The sequence below is a fragment of the Vulpes vulpes genome, chromosome 12 (genome assembly GCF_048418805.1).
Source record: "Vulpes vulpes isolate BD-2025 chromosome 12, VulVul3, whole genome shotgun sequence".
NCBI classification, from domain to species: Eukaryota; Metazoa; Chordata; class Mammalia; order Carnivora; family Canidae; genus Vulpes; species Vulpes vulpes.
The window spans coordinates 18,110,297-18,129,092 of NC_132791.1; the positions used below are offsets into that span (position 1 = coordinate 18,110,297).

The window sequence follows — 18,796 nt, forward strand, 5'->3', positions numbered from 1 at the left end:
TTGATCTATACCTGGTCAATTTTATGAGGGAAAGCACTAGCCAGACAAATGCAAGTAACCAATACACATTTCTTTCTATAAGAGGGAGATTATTTCCATATAAAAGAACCATAATTCTTTTTTTCCATGATTCAGATAGATAAATGTTTTATTTTTATCATATAAATGCACATTTTCATGGACTTTTATTGTCGTTTTATCCCAATTCACTTTGCAACTTCACCAAAAAAAATTCAATGTGGATATTTTATTTTCCAAAGTTGATTGAAGCAAATATGGACTGTGAATGGTCTCCAATTCTACATATTAAATTTTAAGGATGTATTTTCTGTGCTGGGCAGAAAACAACTATTATGGAAAGTCATTTAAAGAAGCAAACAAGCTTTTGTAATCTGCTATTCAGCAATAAATTCTTCAGCAATACACATATAGTTGCCTTAATAAAATGAGCTTCTGTTTCTATTTGATTTGAAATTTTATTTGGAAATGAAATATACAAATTTGTAACTTAAAGGAGTTTGTTGAACAGGTCAATCTGATCAACATAAAGAACTGAATTGTATTTGCTTAGAAATGTATTACTATCCATCCTTATCCAAAAATGTACATGAAGTAATACAACCCAAAACACATGTGAAGTGTAATTTAAAATACTGAGAAAGGAAAGCCTTGTAGATATTTGAAGTCAACTGATAAAATCTCCCGAGGTTTTGGGTGTTTTGTTTTGTTTTGTTTTGTTTTGTTTTGTTTTGTTTTAACTAAACACGGGTTTATTAACCATACCCCACACATTGTGGTGTCACTACCTGTTATGGACTGAATCTTTGTGTCCCTCAAAAATTCATATGTTGAAATCCTAACCTCCAATGTGATGGTATTTGGAGGTGCTGTCTGGGAGGTGATTAGATCATGAGGGTGGAGGCTCATGAAAGGGATTACTACCCTAATAAAAGAGACCCTAGAAAGCTCCCTTCCCCTTGCCACCATGTACCAAGCAGGAAGCTGGCCTTCACCAGATGTCAAATCTACCAGGGTCTTGATCTTGGATTTCCCAGCCACGAGAACTATGAGAAATAACTATTTGTTGTTTAAGAAACCCAGTCAATGGTATTTTTGTTATAGCAGCCCGAACAGACTAACACAGTATCTGTCTATTCTTTGTACCTGAACCTCTCAGGATCATAAATGATCCACTTAGAGTATGAACCCAAAATCTGGCCACAGAACAATGGAAAAACAGTAGATTATCTTCCTCCTTCTGGACAGCACAATCCTCAATGTCACCTATTTATGTTGCCTTGTTGACTTTCCGAAATAGCTGTTTAAAAAAATTATTTTATAATTTACTTTATCACCGCTTATTATTGGATGAAAATGAAAGTTAACGTGCCAGCACAATGCTGTAAAGTGTTTTACTGTGCTTTGCTTTTCCCCACATCCTTGTACATCAGATTTGTCCTTTTCAACCGGAGGGCCATTGCCTTGAGGAGGATAAGGATTGTGAAAGCTGGAATGCAAACAGAAAAGATGTTAGTTCAACCTTTAACTCCCAAATTAGGATCTTAAAACTGGAGAATCAGGAATTTCACTTACAAACGCAAAGCTTTGGGTGGAGGAGAAAAATGTATGGATTCAAAAGAGCCGAAACTTAGAGGGCTCAGTTGTTTGGTTGGTTGTTTGTTGAGACGTCTCAGTTTTTAGCATCCACCTGAGCAGATAGAATGCAGGATGCAAGTAAGAACAGGAAGTAACATGGCTTTTTCTGGCAGCTCTGAATCCCCCACTGGAGCTCAGGGACACATGTCCTTTCCTCCAAAGGACACGCAGGCATGGAGAGCTGGAAGGGACGGTGCACTGCTTCCTCCAGTCCTCTCTGCCTAAACTCGTCCTGCCTCCACATCTACTCTTCTATAGTGGACCTGTGGGGCTCAAAATAACCATAGGGCCATTTTCTTCCAGAGGCCCTGACCATGACTGGAGCACCCATCCCCACCCCCACTGTTCTGGGGTTACAGCCTTATCTAGGCTCTCTGTCAGCCCTGATTTGTAATTAAATAATATTAATTTAATTCATTTTTTGAATGCACAAAGCACAAACGCACAGTTGGATGGATTTTCATATCTACACAGATCTGGAAATGGGCCATTCCTAGCACCCCAGAACCCCTTCACAGAGGTAACCACTCTTGTGTCTTCTAGCGCCATGCATTAGTTTGGCCTGTTTTTGAACTTTATTCAACATCATTCTTTTGTGTCTGGTTTCTTTCACTCAGTATTATGTATGTTTTATTCATTTCTGTTGTCACCCATATCTATAGTTTATTTTAATTGTTAGAGAGTATTCTAGTGAATCAATGTCACAATTTCTCCACTTTTTTTTTTTTTTTGGTGGTCATTATTCAAATGACGATAGATATTTGAGTGGTTTGTGGGTTTGGGCTACTACAGATAATGCTGCTGTGAACATTCCTGGTCATGTTTTCCAATACCCACATGTACACATTTCTGTTGGATTTATACCTAAGAGAGAAACTGCCACTGGGTCACAAACTGTGTATATTCAGCTTTAGCAATCACTGATAAGCAGTTTTCCAAAGTGGTTGTATTTACTCGAACCCGAGGAAATTATAGTTTTTGCAGATGAAAGCTGCAAAAGTAGTAATTAGTAAGTAATTAGTAGTAATTTCAAAGCCCCCACCTCCAGTTTACACCTCTACCAGCAACGTGTGAGAGTTCCAGTTGCTCCACATCCTCCCCAACGTGTGATATTATCAGTATTTTCGATTTAGCCAGTCTAGTGAGTGTGCAGTGTTCTTTCTCTTTCATTTTAATTTCCACTTTCATGATGACTAATAATCTTGAACCTTTTTCATATTCTTATTGGGCCATTTGCATATCTTTTTTTTTTTTAAGTTCTACTCAAGGTTTCTTGCATTTTTAAAACATTGAATTCTCTTTTTCGGACTGCCTATGCATGTTGCTTTTATATTCTGGACACAAGTTCCTTGTCAATACATTTATTGCAAATGTCTTCTCCCATTTGATGGTTTGCTTTTCACTTTCTAGATAGTATATTTGAGGAACAGAAGTTCTTGGTTTTCTTATAGTCCAATTTTCTAATGTTTTCCTTTTTGTTTAGTGCTGCTTCAGCCCTAATATTTAAGAACTCTTTGTCTACTCCAAGTCATTAGTATAATCTCCTATGTCATACTTCTAGAAGCTTTATAATTTTAACTGTCATATTTGTAGCTATAATCCACATGGAGGTAATTTTTGTATAAGGTGTAAAGTGGGTAACAAGATTCAAATTTCTTCCATATGAATATCCTGTTGACCCAGAACCATTTATCGAAGATAATTTTTTTCTTGTTGTCATCAATCAGGTGACAACGAGTGTTGGTCTGTATCTGGATTTTCTATTCTATACTACTGGTGTGTTTATATATCTTTTACCAATATTACACACTTGCAATTACTATAGTTTTAGCTGGAAATGTAAATCTTCTAATTTCATTCTTCAAGATTGCCTTAGGTATTCTTAGGTATTTTCTGTGCTTTGTATCTTCATATAAATTTTGGAAGCAGCTTGTTAATTTCCATACACACACACACACACATACACACATCTGCTGACATTTTGATTAGGCTTATAATAATCTATAAACTAATTTGTGGAGAAATGATAATATTGAGTCTCCTAATCCATGAATGTGGAATAGGCTTCCACTTGCTTAGTTTCTCTTACGAAGCAGCAAATGTTTCAAGAGAAAAAGCAATGTGGAATGACAGGCTCATCTCAATGAGTCTTTCTTCTTTCAAGGACGTTGACACTTCAAATCCTGGTTTCTTGGTAGCTTGTCAACAATTTTAAATAGGTATTTTCCCCTAGTTTTCTTGGAAGAGGATTGTTGTGATACAAGCTTGCCCATCAAAGTGGAAGTGAGCATAAGAGCATACGAAGTGGTGTAAAGCAGGAGTCAGCTATCCAACACAGTTGAGTTCAAATCCAGGTTTTGATACTTACTGTATTTGGGATCCTATAAAGCCTTAGTTTCCTTTAAAAATATTAGATTAGTAGGGCCTGGATGGCTCAGTCGGTTGAGCGTCTGCCTCCAGCTCAGGTCATGACCCCAGGGTCCTGGGATCCAGCCCCACATGGGGCTCCCTGCTCAGGGGAGAGGCTGCTTCTCCCTCTCCCTCTGCCACTCCCCCACCCTTCTGCTCATGCTCTCTCTCTCCCACTCGCTCTATCTCAAACAAATAAATAAAATCTTTAAAAATACATACATACATACATACATACATCAGATTAAAGACAGAGGCGCAAGATGATAGAGTGTTTTCAGAAAATGGCTATTCTTCCGGAAGAAGGATACAGGAAGAGGGGCATCTGGGTGGCTCTGTAAGTTAGTTGAGCGTCTGACTCGATTTCTGCTCAGGTTTGGGACTGAGCCCAATGTCTGGCTCTTTGTTCAGCATGGCATCTGCTTGAGATTGTTTCCCTTCTTCTGCCCCCCATCAAGTAAAAAATAAAATGGTTTAAGAGATTTTTAAAAGAAGGATACAGGAAGAAGACTGAACACCCAGAGAGAGGACCGCGTGATATCGGTAGTGACTGTGCAACCACCATGCACCAAGCACTGTGTTATCACACACAACTGTCCTCACGTCATAGATTAATCAACTAAGGATTAAAGAGTAACTTTTTCCAGTTCTCACAACTAGCATTCATTGGTGATGAAGCCTGGATTTCAATCCAGGCAACCTGATCCAGAGCATCTGCTCTTAGCCAGAGACGAGCAGTGAACCTCAGAGTTTAAACTTTCTTCTGCATCCACTGGAGAGCTTTCAGATTTCAAATGCAAAGGTGAGTAAGTCTCTCAATATAAATTTTATATTGAGATTTCCATGTCATTGTCTTGCAGTCTTTAAAACAGAAGAAAACAAACAAAAGGATAAAATGCCTGCAATTTATTAAGTCATGAATCCAAAGAGACCACCACCCAACTTGTTGCAAATGTTATCCATTTTCTTGGTTTTATATTTCTGTCTTGAATTCTGGGATTCATAATTCCTACACAAGTACATCTTAGGAAATGAGTACGTATAAAAAACAAAACAGAAAAAGAAATGGGTACATATGCTGTGTTATGTCTGCTATTTGTGTGCCTTTCTGACCTATTTCCACACATTCGAGATTGCCATTCTTTTTTTTTTTTTTTTTGAGATTGCCATTCTTATTAGCCACATTGTTTTTGTGTTTATTATTATTATTATTTGTTAATGGCTTTAAAAAAATCTCTCAAAAGTATAATCTTGTCAATACTCCCATGCATGTCTTCTGCTGGCATGGAGGATTTTAGATGCTATCGATATTTTTAATAAATTATTTTAATTTCTCTGGTCGTGAAAATAATGTGCATTTTTTAGTTTATTTTTATGTGAACATCATCTTTTTTGAGATTAATTCTTAATCTATTATTAGCTTTTTCTTTTTCCTTGTTGTCATCTTATTCCATTTGTTCTTTTCATTAAAACCTCGTTGTCTGCCTTTTGGCAGACACATTCTAGCTTTGCATATTCTAAGTAGGTGATATTATCTAGTGTTGTTTCTTACATACTTAAATACTGCATAAATTTATCACCTCTAAGCAACTGGGCCAGTATTGTTGTCTTCTTATTTTTTAGATTCCTACTGTCGTAGTGTCTTTGTCAGTTCAGCCCACTATAAGAAATTACTGCAGACCTGGTGCTTAAATGACATTTTCTTCTCACAGTTCTGGAGGCTGGGAAGTCCAAGATCAACGCGTTGGCAGATCTAGTGTCTGGTGAGGACCCACTTCCCAGTTTGTTGATGGGCTGTCTTTTCACTGTATCCTCACCTGGCAGAGAGCAGAGAGAGAGAAGCAAGCTGTGTCCCATCTCTCCTTATAAGGACACTCTTCCCATTCATGAGGGCAGAACCTCTCACCTTACCTCCCAGTACTATCACATCTGGAGTTAGGATTTCAATATACGCATGGGGTGAGGAGGGCAGGGACACGAATATTCAGTCCATAACACTTTAGTTTGATGCTGAAATCATCTCTGGACTTACAAAGATGATTTGCCTAGATGCTACTTCATTGGCTGGCTTCTCAAGACATTTACCAGGCCTGTGAATTTAACGGCTTGGTTGCCTGTTGGGTCTATTATTAAAGTGATTTTTTTAATCAGTTGATAGTGAGGATTCTCAACATGATTTCATGCATCCTAAAATTATAGCAATAATAATAACAGCAATAATCATAAATTTGAGGATTCATTATATGCCTGACCCTGTGCTAAATGCTCTGCATTCATCATCTCATTTAATCCTCCTAAAATAAGTATCACTAACCCCTTTATCATATGACAACACCAACCAGGACACTAGGTGACAGAGTGTGCTTTAAACTCAGGTCTTTCTGGGGTAGCCCTGGTGGCTCAACGGTTTAGTGCCATCTTCAGCCCAGGGCCTGATCCTGGAGTCCTGGGATCGAGCCCCGCATCGGGCTCCCTGCATGGAGCCTGCTTCTCCCTCTGCCTGTGTCTCTGCCTCTCTGTGTGTGTGTGTGTGTGTGTGCGCGCGTGTGTGTGTGTGTCTCATGAATAAATAAAATCTTTAAAAAAATTAAATAAACTCAGGTCTTTCTAACTCCAAAGTCTGTGTGCTCTGCTCTATTTAACATTAACACCATGTGACCCAGGCTGCTTTTCAATAATGCTGACAAATCTCACCCCTCTCTGGTCTTTGACTTCAACAGTGGCTTTCTGTTTATTCCTCCTTGCCCCATAAAACCACAAGAAATGACATTTCTTTCAAGCACATAAAATTTAAAAACCTAGTGGGAATTTTATGGCAAGAATTGGGATTTTAAAAAAACTCCCATATCATTCAACTTACATTGTAAAACCCACACCATATATTGACTTCCTTGGGCTTAAAATCATTTCTGAAATTTTTCTGTTTAGAAACTGGCATTTCCTTTAAATGTTTCCCCGTGCTGTTTGGCACATAGACACCCAGAGATTCGGTTAATGGCAGAAACGAGAGTTTCTCGTCATTATTTTATGGAACCTTGTGTGGCACCTTCTGGAAGCAGAAGAGAAGAGGATGAGTACCTGGAGTAGTGCCTACACCCCTGCAGCCCCAGGGAGCACACACACAAGCCTCGCTTAGAGGAGTGGCTGCTGGAGGACTGCAGGACACAGTCTCCCAGGCAGAGGCCACGTCTGCGCCCACACCCTGGCTGCCCCTCTGGTCCTGGGCAGCCCCACCACCAGCCAGAGCCCGGGCTCTCGCCCAGAAAAGTCCCTTCCAGCACCTCTTGGTTGCATTGGCTCCTCCTATCATCCCTAAACCCCATCCTCCCAGCCTGTCAATGTGATTATGAATTTCTGTAATCCAGTATTGCAGACGGGACTCCCACTTTTGTTTCATCTTCAAAACTGTAAAACGTATTTTCAACATTTTCACAGGGATTTTACTTGGAACATTCAATAGGTCGAAAGATGGAGTTTAGAAGCATAGAAAAATCCGCCCTACAGGTTCAGCCTGAGTAATTAACAAGTTATGGATTCATTTGTGCTTTAAAAAAAAAAAAAGAAGAAGAAGAAGAAGGAGCCGAAGAAGCAGCTCTGCAAGAAATCGCCTTCCTGTGTCAGAGTCCCTCAGGTGTCTCTATTTGGGGGCCTCTTAGGGTGACCGTGAAGCAATATTTAGGCATTTCTGGGTCTTCTTGGCACGAGACCATCTGCTAGCCAAAATGTTGCTCATATTTTAATACCCCTTCTTCTGGCGCTTAGCATAACTAGAAACAGCCTTTGTATTTTTTTTTTCTCCTTGTTTTTTTTTTTTTTGCAAATCTCAGATTAAGTAGGGTTTTATCCTCCACAACTCATCCTCCTAAGTCTCTGTCATTTCTTGTTTTCAGCTCTGTTTCAGAGCTTCTGCTCCCATCTGTGTCCCAAAGCTTTTTATACTGTGTGTTCATCAGAGAGACCCCAGGGCAGTTATATTGATTTCTTTAGATATTATAAGAAGAGTTCAGACAAAAAAAAAAAAAAAAAGTCACCATCTACTGATATTTAGGCTTTGTTTTTTGGGTCTCTCCCCCATCCCTTCTGTCCGTCTCTGTCTCTCTCTTGCCAATTTTGCTTGGACCACTGTTATCACCATCACTCCCGGTACTCCTGGCTCTTCCAGCTGAAGGGTTAAAGCATTTCTCTTTCCTCTTAACAAAAGAGAAGCTCCAGCCTTCCCTCAACTCCCTCAACTCATCGGACTCCTTCCTGCCTCAGGGCCTTTGCATGTTCTGCTTCCACCTGGAACATTCTGCCCTCCATCTCCACACACTCACACATTTTCCCACTGCAGCCCGACTCCTCCTCTGGCTCCCCCGCTCCCATCCTTCAGGTCTCTGCTCTCAGACCACTTCCTCAGAGGAGCTTTCCTGACTAGAACTCCCCTCCTTGGGTCGAAATTACATGTTCTATGACATTCTCAAGCATATTAACTCTGTCTTTCTCCTTCAGTCCACCTATCACATTTCCAATTACATGCATAGCTGCTTGTTTCCCTCATACCCTGCCCTCCACTTTGCCTCTGAGCCCCATGAAGGCAGGGGCTTGCTTGTCATTGTAACTCCACACCCAGCCCAAGGCATGAAAAAGCACACAATCAATATTTAACTGGATGAGTGAATGAACCACCAAATGCTGAATCTTTTAGGAACATTTTCCTAGAAGGCAGGAGAAAAACAACAAATTCCAAACTGCAGTACTGCAAGAGTTTAGACAATTCTCTATCTTAATTTTACTGACCATTTGAGCCCAACTAGCTCACCTGGGTTGTCATGTGGAAGAGACTAGAACTGGGGAGAACCCACCGTCCCACATCTCAGGAAACTTGCTGTCCCAGCCTAACCGGGATGGTTGATGACCTTACCTAGCACAGTCCTTGCCTTGACAACACCCCCCTCCCACCCCCGGCAGGAATAAGAGAATAACATGTTTTTCTGAGCTTTGAATGTTTTCTTTCAGCACCAAGACTGATTAATTTTTGTGGACTTTCTAGCTGTGTGAAAATCTCTTTAAATGGGACGACGTATTTTGGCTGGAAACCAGACCTGGGGCTGGGCTCTTATTTGGGCTGATGCATTACCAGGGTGTATATACTCGGGAATCATACATTTTGCTTTCTCCGGGAGTGGCTGTTGCTAACTATGGCATATTTTTATTATATTGAGCTGTACAGGATGACATTTTTTTTTTCTTCCATATGTTGTTAAGATCTTTTCTTTCCACGCAGACTTCAGGAATTTTCGGCCACTAATTATCTGGGGGCATCTTTATTTTTGAGGTTTCCTTTTGCAGACATTCTTGAGTTGTTTCTACTGTAGTTCTTTGGGAACCGTATTACAGGAATTTTTCTGTGTTTTCTTCTTATTTCTTTTTTCACTTCCTTCAAGTTTACCTATGCCTTGGGGAACATCTCTCCTCTGCCAATCCTCAAGGCCCTCACTTGTTTGAAAGCCAGGCTGTGGAATTTCTTGGCTCTGGCTGTCTTGACCCTCTTTTCTGTGAACCTAATTTTTCTTCCTGTTGGCTGGTAATAATTTCCAGTTTGCTGGTTATTGTTTCTGATGTCCTTTTTATAATTCCTTGAAGCTTGTGATTATAAAAAGGGGTTGATCCAAAATCTTCCTGTTTCTGAATTTCTGAGACATGCTTTGTGAAACATTTCTTTTCTCTATCCTTCCTGTTTTCTTCCATTTTATTCCATCTTATCACAGTAATTACTAATAATACCATCTGGAGGTGTCTGCTTTCATTTAATCACCTTTTTTTTCTTTCCTGAATTAATTTATTAACTAGTCTACTATTTTCTTTCTTTAGGGGTTTGCCTGCCTTGTAACTCAGCGGCCCTCATGACTCCTCCTCTGCTTTGAATTTTAATAGCATTCTATTTTTGGAGAGGAAAAAAACGCAACAAATGTGAATGCAGAGGCTTGTAATTCATTCTAACCATATCTTTCCATTTTTGCCATAGAGAGTTGATTATTGAGGCTGAGTCCATGGCAATATCACCATCCATGATATCTTCTTTGGATTTTAGACATTGGGGTACAAGAGCTATCCTCACCCTTGAGAGTCCAGACCAAAAAGTGATACGATGTGATATGATACAGAATCTATCCAGAAGGAAAAAAAAAACTCTATGGGTAATTTAATTATCTGAAAATCAGTAAAGAAGAGCTACAAGTGATAAGGTACAAAAGAGAAGCACCTGGCTACCCGAAGGACTGTCTCCAGCTCACAGATAATCAAATCAACTTGGAAATCTTAATAACCAAAATAACCTACAGGCACAACAGACTCAGATGTTTGGTGAGGCCAAGTGATTCCCCCATAAAACATCCCAAACACTATTTTCATTGACTTCAAGACACAGATACATACTCAGGAAACCTTCAATAATGGAAGCATATTGGAAGGACACTGCAATAGCAACTCTCTCTCCTTCCCTCCCTCCTTCACCTCCCACCGCCTCTCCCCTACAGTGTCTGCTTTCTCTTGGTCTTTCCTGCTCAACTGCCCTAAGCAGGTACCATGCGACAGGGCTGGATCATAGGCATCCAAATAGAAGTTTTCTCTGGTAGGCAGCCTTCAGCTCCATCTGGTCCAATCAAAACAGCAGAAGTTGTTCTGCTCAAAGCCTAAAGCTCTGTAAGCCATAAAAAATTGCTAAGAGGCTACTTTTCTCGGAACGGAACTACATAACTGGCACCTTGGAAGCTGTGTAAGGAAAAATAAGAGTATGAACAGCTGATAAAACAAATAAGCGAACAAGAAGTTTTGACCAAGTTAGTTAGAAAGGAGGTGGAAGAGGCCTTTTGAATGTTTCCTGTGACACGTACTGCTGCCTTTTGCCTCCATGCCTTTGGCTTTGATGTATGAGGTTGAACTAGAAAGTCAATATTTGACTATGTTTCCCTTACGAAAATGGCTATTTCATTGGCTTTGATTCAATATCTATTACTTGAAATACCATTGGCTTCTTCTGCCATCTTTCTGTATCAAATCCCTTTTCTCCAAGGCTCAGCCCAAATATTAGACCACCACACACCTCCCTCGAGACCCAGTTCCCCTCGCAAGTGTCTGCGTGCTAATTTACCACGACCCTAATCACTGCCCAAGGGGTATTGTAGGCTCTTCTTTTACATGGCTACTCTCAACTCCTAACCATGAGCTTCATTTTTGGACCCTCTCCCCACTTTCCCAACGTCTGCCAGCACCACCTCTAGAACTGAATAGGACCTTCTGTTGGGTAGAGTAACAATTCGTAGGTGACCTCACTTGGCAAAACAGAATTGAGGTTTCAGATACAATGAGGGTTCTAGTCGGCTGGCCTGGAAATAGGGAGATTATCATGGTGGGCCCAGTCTAGTCACACGAGTGCTTAAAGGTAGAAGAAGAGGCAGAGGAGAGGGTCAGAGTGATGTAATGTGACTCAACCTGCCTGTGAAAATGGCAGAAGGGGCTACGAGCCAAGAAGTGCAGGCAGCCCCTGGATACTGGGAAAGGCAAGGAAACGGATTCTCCCCCAGAGAGTCCAGAAAGAACACAGCCCTGCTGGCACCTTGATCTTAGGCCAGGGAGCCCATGTGTGACTCTTGACCTACAGTACCATAAAACAATGCATAGGCGTTGTTTTAAGCCACTCAGTTTGTGGTGATTTCTAAACCACGGCCATAGACAACAAACACAAATCTCAACAAATATTTGTTTAACCGATCACAGTCATCTTTTAATCATTTTTTATTTCTAAACCAGAATTAAATCAACTCAAATTTCACAGGATCTCACATTTAGAAGATTTTTATTTATGGAGATGAGCAGAAATATAAATCTTCTTTCTTTTCATTGAAACACACACTCAAAACAATGTATATATTTTTAAAGGCTTACGAAAGGAGGAGGATCATTTATCACCTCACCAAGATGCAATTGCTGTCATTCTCTCTTCCCTTCCATCTCTGATCATAGGGACATATTATTTTACCCTGAAATCACAGCAATCATAGCAGAAATAAGATTACATATCCTTTTACATTTGGTATCTTATGATTAATATATCTCATAGTTTGATGTGGTCCTCATAATTGTGATTAAATCATTACCTTGCATTCCATGAAGCTGGAGTGCCAGAACTTACTTTCCATTCATTCCTAATCGGTCAGTCATTGGGTTTTTTTCAGGTCTTTTTTCCTTACACTCAGAGAAAATACTGGAATTGGTCTTTGTTTTCCTTTAGCCTTTGCTTCTGCTGAGTTATCTTCACAGCGGACTTCCCCAGTGGAGACAACTGAAAGGGTCACAGTGGTAGTGATGTCTCTCGATGGGTATCGCTAGAGAGATACCAGCAAGGCTATCAGAAGTTGACCAGTTTCACAACTATTCTTGGAATTTGGGACTTCTCATAGTTGTGTGTATATTGTGATGGCTTTGTTCACTAGTCAGGGTTACCATCCATTTGTTATGTCATTTGTTATATTTTAATTGAGCAAAATATGCTTATGGCCTTTGTTCATTTACCTATAGTAAGAACTTGATTATTTTCTTATAAATAATACTTTAGAAAATGTAATTCTTAACTTTCTGTTAAAAGTGTCTACTTGTCTTTGGTCATCTGGTTGGCTTATTAATTTTCCCTCTGGAGGGTTGGATTTGCTTGTTTGTATAAGTTTTTAGGAAAATCAAACCAAACCCAAACCCCAACAACAACAAAATAAAACAAATTCTATGTTATCTGAACTCTGTGAAGCAGGCTAGGCAATTCAAAACAAATGGGAACATTTGAAGTGGAGTATTATATGAATAACCTGCTATGCTGGCTTTCTATTTTAATCTGATAACTTATTCTATAATTTATAACATTAATAACAATTTATTATTTTTGGCAAAAATTCTGTGGCTTATTTAATTTTCTTTTATCTCCCAACAAAGCTGTAATTTGAAAATGAGCAAAAACCTTAAAATTAAATCAATTCAGGAAAACCTAACCTCTACTTCTGTATTACAATGTTTTTTTTCTGATTATAAAAATAGTGCATGTTTATTTTACAAAAATTAAAAATGACAGAAAGGAATTTAAAAGTAAATAGATTTCAACTTTAATCTCTCATCATCCAGAAATAACTCTGCTACACTGAGGTACATTCTCTTTTGGTCTTTTTTGCCAAGTGTGTGTGCAACTGTATAAAATTTTAATAAATTCTTGATTATATCATTTTGCATCCTATTATTTCATGACCTGATTTTTTTTTCTGGTGAGCATTTTCCTGTATCATTAAATACTTTTGAACCAGCCATATAATTGAATAACATTATCTCCATGGGCTAATTAGGCCCTACCTTAGAAGCAGTTTGAACTCCTGAAGGAAGTCTTCACATTCCTTAGTGGAAGGATGAGTCCAATTTTTCTGCCCCTGGTCCCGAGATCAAATTCACAGAGCCTCCTGGGAGCAGCTGACAACAGAAACAGTCACCTTGTGTGTGAGAATGAGAGCTCTCCTTGTGGCCGCTCTAGATCTCACATCCCCATCCACCTCCTACAAGTCCTGGCACACTGTGTTCCAAGGCGCTACTTATTTTTAGAAGATGTTTTCCTCTTGTTTCTGCAGCTGTTTCTAATCACAAGCTTTGGGCACTCCATCCCAAAGAAACCCTGGCAGAGACAAAGGTGTAAAGTAGGAAAGGACAAGGCGCTTGTCAGAACTATCTTACACACCGTATTTACTGAAAGGGAATTTATCCACGGAGGAGAGCATATTTATTACTGCACTGGGGCAAAAAAGAAGAGAGGATGCACAGCCAAGCAGACATGGCTTGAGTCCCCACACTGCCCCTAAACTGCCATCTGGGTGACCCGAGGGAAACACCTTCACTGGGCTTTAATCTTCTCTTCTGTTTAATAACAAATACACCACTAAATTATGAGGGTTAGATGATGAAGTAAAACTGCTCTGTAAATTGTAAGGACTATTTCTATACCTTCATTAGACAGGGAGAAGGAACTTCAAGGGCATTCTTCCTACATTTATACTTTTTGTTAATTATTTATGCTTTCACAAGTTATCAACAAGATAAACCAATCTATATACCTAAAACTCTATAAGGAGATTTGATAATTTAAAAGGAATCAGAGTTTTGAGTAAAATTATGTTCAGAGCTGTAATAAATCCCCAAATTTCAGTGGCTTAACACAAGAAATGTTGTGTGGCTCATGTGAACATCCAACACAGGTGTTGCTGGTTGGCTACCAGTCTTCCAGGGACCTGGGCCCCTTCCACATTGTGGCTCTGTCCTTGCGCTCTCGGATTTCTGGACACCCTGCCTTCAGCCAGCAGATGAGACAAATTGAAGGAAGGAAAAGGCACACATCTACCTCTCAGTCACGGCAGCCAGAAAGTGATACTCATCATTTCATCATATCCCATTGGCAAGAATCCATGTCATAGCACACTCTGATGCTGAAGAAGCTGGGAAATACAGTCTAGGTTTGGTGAGTGGCTAGCCAGCCTGCCACATGTATTAGTATAATTATTAGGAGGAAACCTATGCCAAGAATAGATGCTAAGAGTGATCATTACCTAGAGTTTTGGGTTTAAAGTGAATGACATGGTTGTCTTTGTGGTCCCTTATAGTCTTGTTCACAGCACACTCTTACACTCATAAGTGTATGGCCTCATAACATACTCATATGGTTTTGTTTACAGGGATCTTTAGAGGAAGACTACATTTGTTTATGCATTTGTTCATTAATTCTTCATTCATTAAAAAAGCATTAGTCAAGCCCATACTATGAGCAAGTAATCTATACCCCTGAAAAACAACATACTGGAGGCCTAGAGTTCTCCCATTGTTCTGCAAGCTACAAGCAAAGAGCTACTATCCCCAAAGACCTCTGTTCCATTTTAACACTAACCCGAACGAACACTAACCTGAAAATAGGCTGCTATCTCAGGTCTGGTCTCTGCCTCTGATAGTGTGTGGCCTTGGGCAAGTTACCTAGCCTCTCTGGGTTTCTGCGAAGATGAGATGAAGATGAAGATGAACAAGAAAGTACCTGAACACAGCTCATACCCCACACATGTTAGCTCTGTGACCACCATCACCACATTTCTTCCATCCACCCTACGCTGCCCACCTATAACAACTCCTGCTCGAATGTGCAGTTTGGGGAATGGGCAAAGAATTTGTTATTCAAATAAATAACTTTTACTGAATGCACTAGCTGTGAAATCTGCCAGCGAGGATGTGAGAAGTGTGATTATTTCGATGATGGGAAATTGGAAAGAGAATGTTCTAAATCATGGCTTGCCAATCCTTTTCATGCAGATATAATATTAATAGGTATCATTTATTAAATACCCACTTCTTTAAAAACTGCTAAAGTGGGTCTTTATATAATCCTTTTCATTTAATCCTCACAGTAACCTCATGAAATAGGTGTTATTATCACTTGTCAGAATGAACAGCAATAACAACAAAGACGAGGATCAGAGGGGCTTGTGATTTGCCCAAAGTCACACAGCTGATAAACACCAGAGTGGAGATTTGAGCCCTGGGTGGTCCAGCTCCAGGTCTGTGCTTTGCCTACAGGGCACACTGCTTCCCAGGTCCTTTTAACTAACGGGGCTCTTTCTTGGACATGGCAGGACAGAATCACAATATTCTCATGACACGATACTGTTGTCAAATGCCATGCTGTCTTTTGATCCTCATATCACCCTATGATTAAGCAGGGCAGGAATTACCATCTGCCTCAGACACTGAGGAGCAACTGAGATTCAGGGAGGCCCCTCCATGCTGTGTGAGGGACGAGCAATAATAGCAAGCATTTCCTGAGAAGTACTTTGTATACATTTCTCTTTTAGTGCCCATAAAAACTCCATGACACTAGCACCTTCATTGTCTCCATTTTGCATGCCGGGGCTGGCACTTAAATATTAGAATCCTGTGCCAACCAACTCACATGCAACGAAGAAGACAAAATTCAACATGTTCCCAAGCTAGAGACTGAGAAATACTGTCTCCCAGGCCCCTTGTCTGGAAAAAACAAAAACAAAAACAAAAACATGTCTCCATTCAATAACTGCTTTCTGAGCATCTATTCTGTGACATGTGGCAATGCTTAGGCAGGCTAGGGACCTGTTTTCATGGGGTGACAGCTTAGTAGGAAAAACCAGATAATAAACAAGGAAACAAATTGGTAAATAATACACTTTCTGATAGAATGGCACTTAGGACATAAAACTGGCTAAAGGGGTAGAGAATGACAGGGGGTGGCTAGTTTAGATAAGGTGGCGATATCTGGCCAGGTGTCTGAGTGTTAATAAGCATCCAACACCCAGCCGCACAAACCTCTTGGGGAAGACAACTGGGTCCGAGGAAACAGGGAGTATATTGGCCTTGAAGTGTCTGAAGAAGAGTAGAAAAGCTGGAGTGGCCATAGAAAACAGTTAACAATAGAGTAGTGGTAGAGATGAGAATAAGGAGAGTATGAACCATAGAAAAGCATGGCCAATTGTCACTTGGGAATGTAGATGCAAACATCTTACATTATAAATATTTAAAAAATCAAATCCAAGGGTGTATTAAAGAATACATTGTGTCCAAGAAGAGCAGATCCAAGGGGCAAAGGACAACTCAACATTAGAGAAATTCATCATGTCATCCACCACAAAGTTGAAGTAATATTAATGATCTCAATAAATACAAGAAGCATTCAATAAGATTCAGCATTCAGAATTAATTTTTTAAAATCTCGGTGAGTCAGAAGTGGAATGGAAGTTCAGCAACAGAAAAAAAAGTATCAATCAGGAATCATCTGCAATTAAATGCTTAGTGATGGGGTCTCAGAAGCATTAAAGATTAAAGATGAGCACAAGACAGAACCAATTGGAGTCACTGATACTAGTTATTATTGCCCAGGAAGTCAAAAAGCAAGGAGAATAGACTTAAATCCTAGAAAGGAAAACAACAACAACAACAACAAAAATCCTTTCACTTTTTGCAGATAATATGACTGCCCACCTAAAAAAAATCCAAGGGAACCAAAATAAAACTATCAGAATTAATAAGAAAATTCAAAACTATAGAGAGACCCATCTATATACTTAATCCAATGGCTTCGCAATATACTAGAATTAGCAGAATAATAATTTTTAAAAGAATTCAATTTATACAAAACCCACAAATATAATTTTTAAGTATGCAAGATCTATTTGAAGATAAAATAACTTGAGAACCTAGATAAATGAAGTTGTAAACCTGATTGGAGAGATTTAGTATTGAAAATACAACATTTCCCCCTCATATTTATTTATGAACGCAATTTCTACATTCAACAGCATTTCTTATTCGGGTCTTATCCTACCAGATGTCAAAACACACAGTAAGCTTTTGTAGTAAAATGGTTAAGTATTGGTGCAGATATTAAGAAATAGATCAATGAGACAAAATAATAAACCCAGCAACAAACTCGAGTGTTTATGAAAATTAAGTATACCATCAAGTTGATAGTTCAAATTAGTAGAGAAACAACAGACTAATCCACAAGTGAGACTGGACCAATTAGCTATTCTTTTGGGAAAAAAATTAAAGTGCACACTTAGATAAAGGATTACTACCCAGAACGTAAAGAGTTTCTAACAAAGCAAAAAGAAAAAGACAAGTCAATTATAAAAATTTGTAAAGGAAATAAAAGGGAATTTACAGAAAATTAATAATTCACACACAGTAGTCATAAAGAGCTGTATTAGAGAGAGAAAAGAGAATTATTTAATGCAAAATAAAAAGATTAGTTGGTAAAAATGTGGAGAAACTGACATTCTCATATACACTAGATGTATAAACTGATGAAGGCACTTGATGAAGGCCTTTTGAGAACATCCATCAAAATTTCAAATGTACATATCAAATGACCCAGCTATTCCCCTCCTCGGGCTCTTTCCAGAAAAAAAACAGTTGTTTGTGTGTCCCCACGCAACTCATTGTTCAAATTTATGTACATAGATCCAAGAATGCTCATCATGGGATTGTGTACAGTAGCAAAACACCAAAAACCTTATTTACTATTAATAGGAAGGAGAATAGGTAAGTAAATTATGATAGAAAATCCCTTGCTCAAAAAGCAGAGTGCGGTAGAGATATGGCAACAGGAAGATCTCCAAAATATATTACTTAGTGGAAAAAAGCAAGCAACAAAATGATACGTGATTAATATGTGTACGAGTGTAAATGCATCAAGAGGAGAGAAGAGTGTATACCACGCTTCCTCTAGGGTGGGGAGGAGCGGGGAAAAGAGAGCTCCACTCTCCTTATATATCACATCTGTCATTTGGCTCTTCTACCAAAAAAAAAATTGAATTATTATATCATTTGAGTAATGTCCGGAAACGTGCATTAGGCATCATCACTATTACTGTGTGATGGGAGGACAGGACAAAAGGGAAGACGGAGGAATGAAATGCTGATTCTCATCTGTCAGGGTTTAGGGTCCCTGACCTTGAGATTCAGACCTGGGGAGAGGAAGAAAGGAAGGAAGGGATACAAATAGTGTGGAGAGGGCGCACATGGAAGGTGCCCACTTCTTGGTCACTGTGTGTCCCCTGGGTGCTGGGTGGCTCTCCTTCAGTGTCACTGGTCAGTGGGCAATCCCTTGCATGGTCAGCCCCCATCTGAGCCATCTCCAACACCTCCATTCATC

At 39.5% G+C, this 18,796-nt stretch overlaps 2 long non-coding RNA genes across 2 annotated transcripts; one reads left to right on the forward strand and one right to left on the reverse strand.

The window, feature by feature from the left end:
- Positions 1 to 232: 232 nt before the first annotated feature.
- On the reverse strand, positions 233 to 1,708 carry LOC140594558 (uncharacterized). Its single transcript, XR_011995476.1, has 2 exons — positions 1,594 to 1,708; positions 233 to 1,507 (listed from the first exon to the last, which is right to left on the reverse strand). It is a non-coding gene; the product is annotated as an uncharacterized lncRNA (long non-coding RNA).
- Positions 1,709 to 3,840: 2,132 nt separating this feature from the next.
- On the forward strand, positions 3,841 to 13,307 carry LOC140594559 (uncharacterized). The gene is made up of 3 exons (XR_011995477.1): positions 3,841 to 4,867; positions 5,778 to 5,828; positions 10,073 to 13,307. It is a non-coding gene; the product is annotated as an uncharacterized lncRNA (long non-coding RNA).
- Positions 13,308 to 18,796: the final 5,489 nt, after the last annotated feature.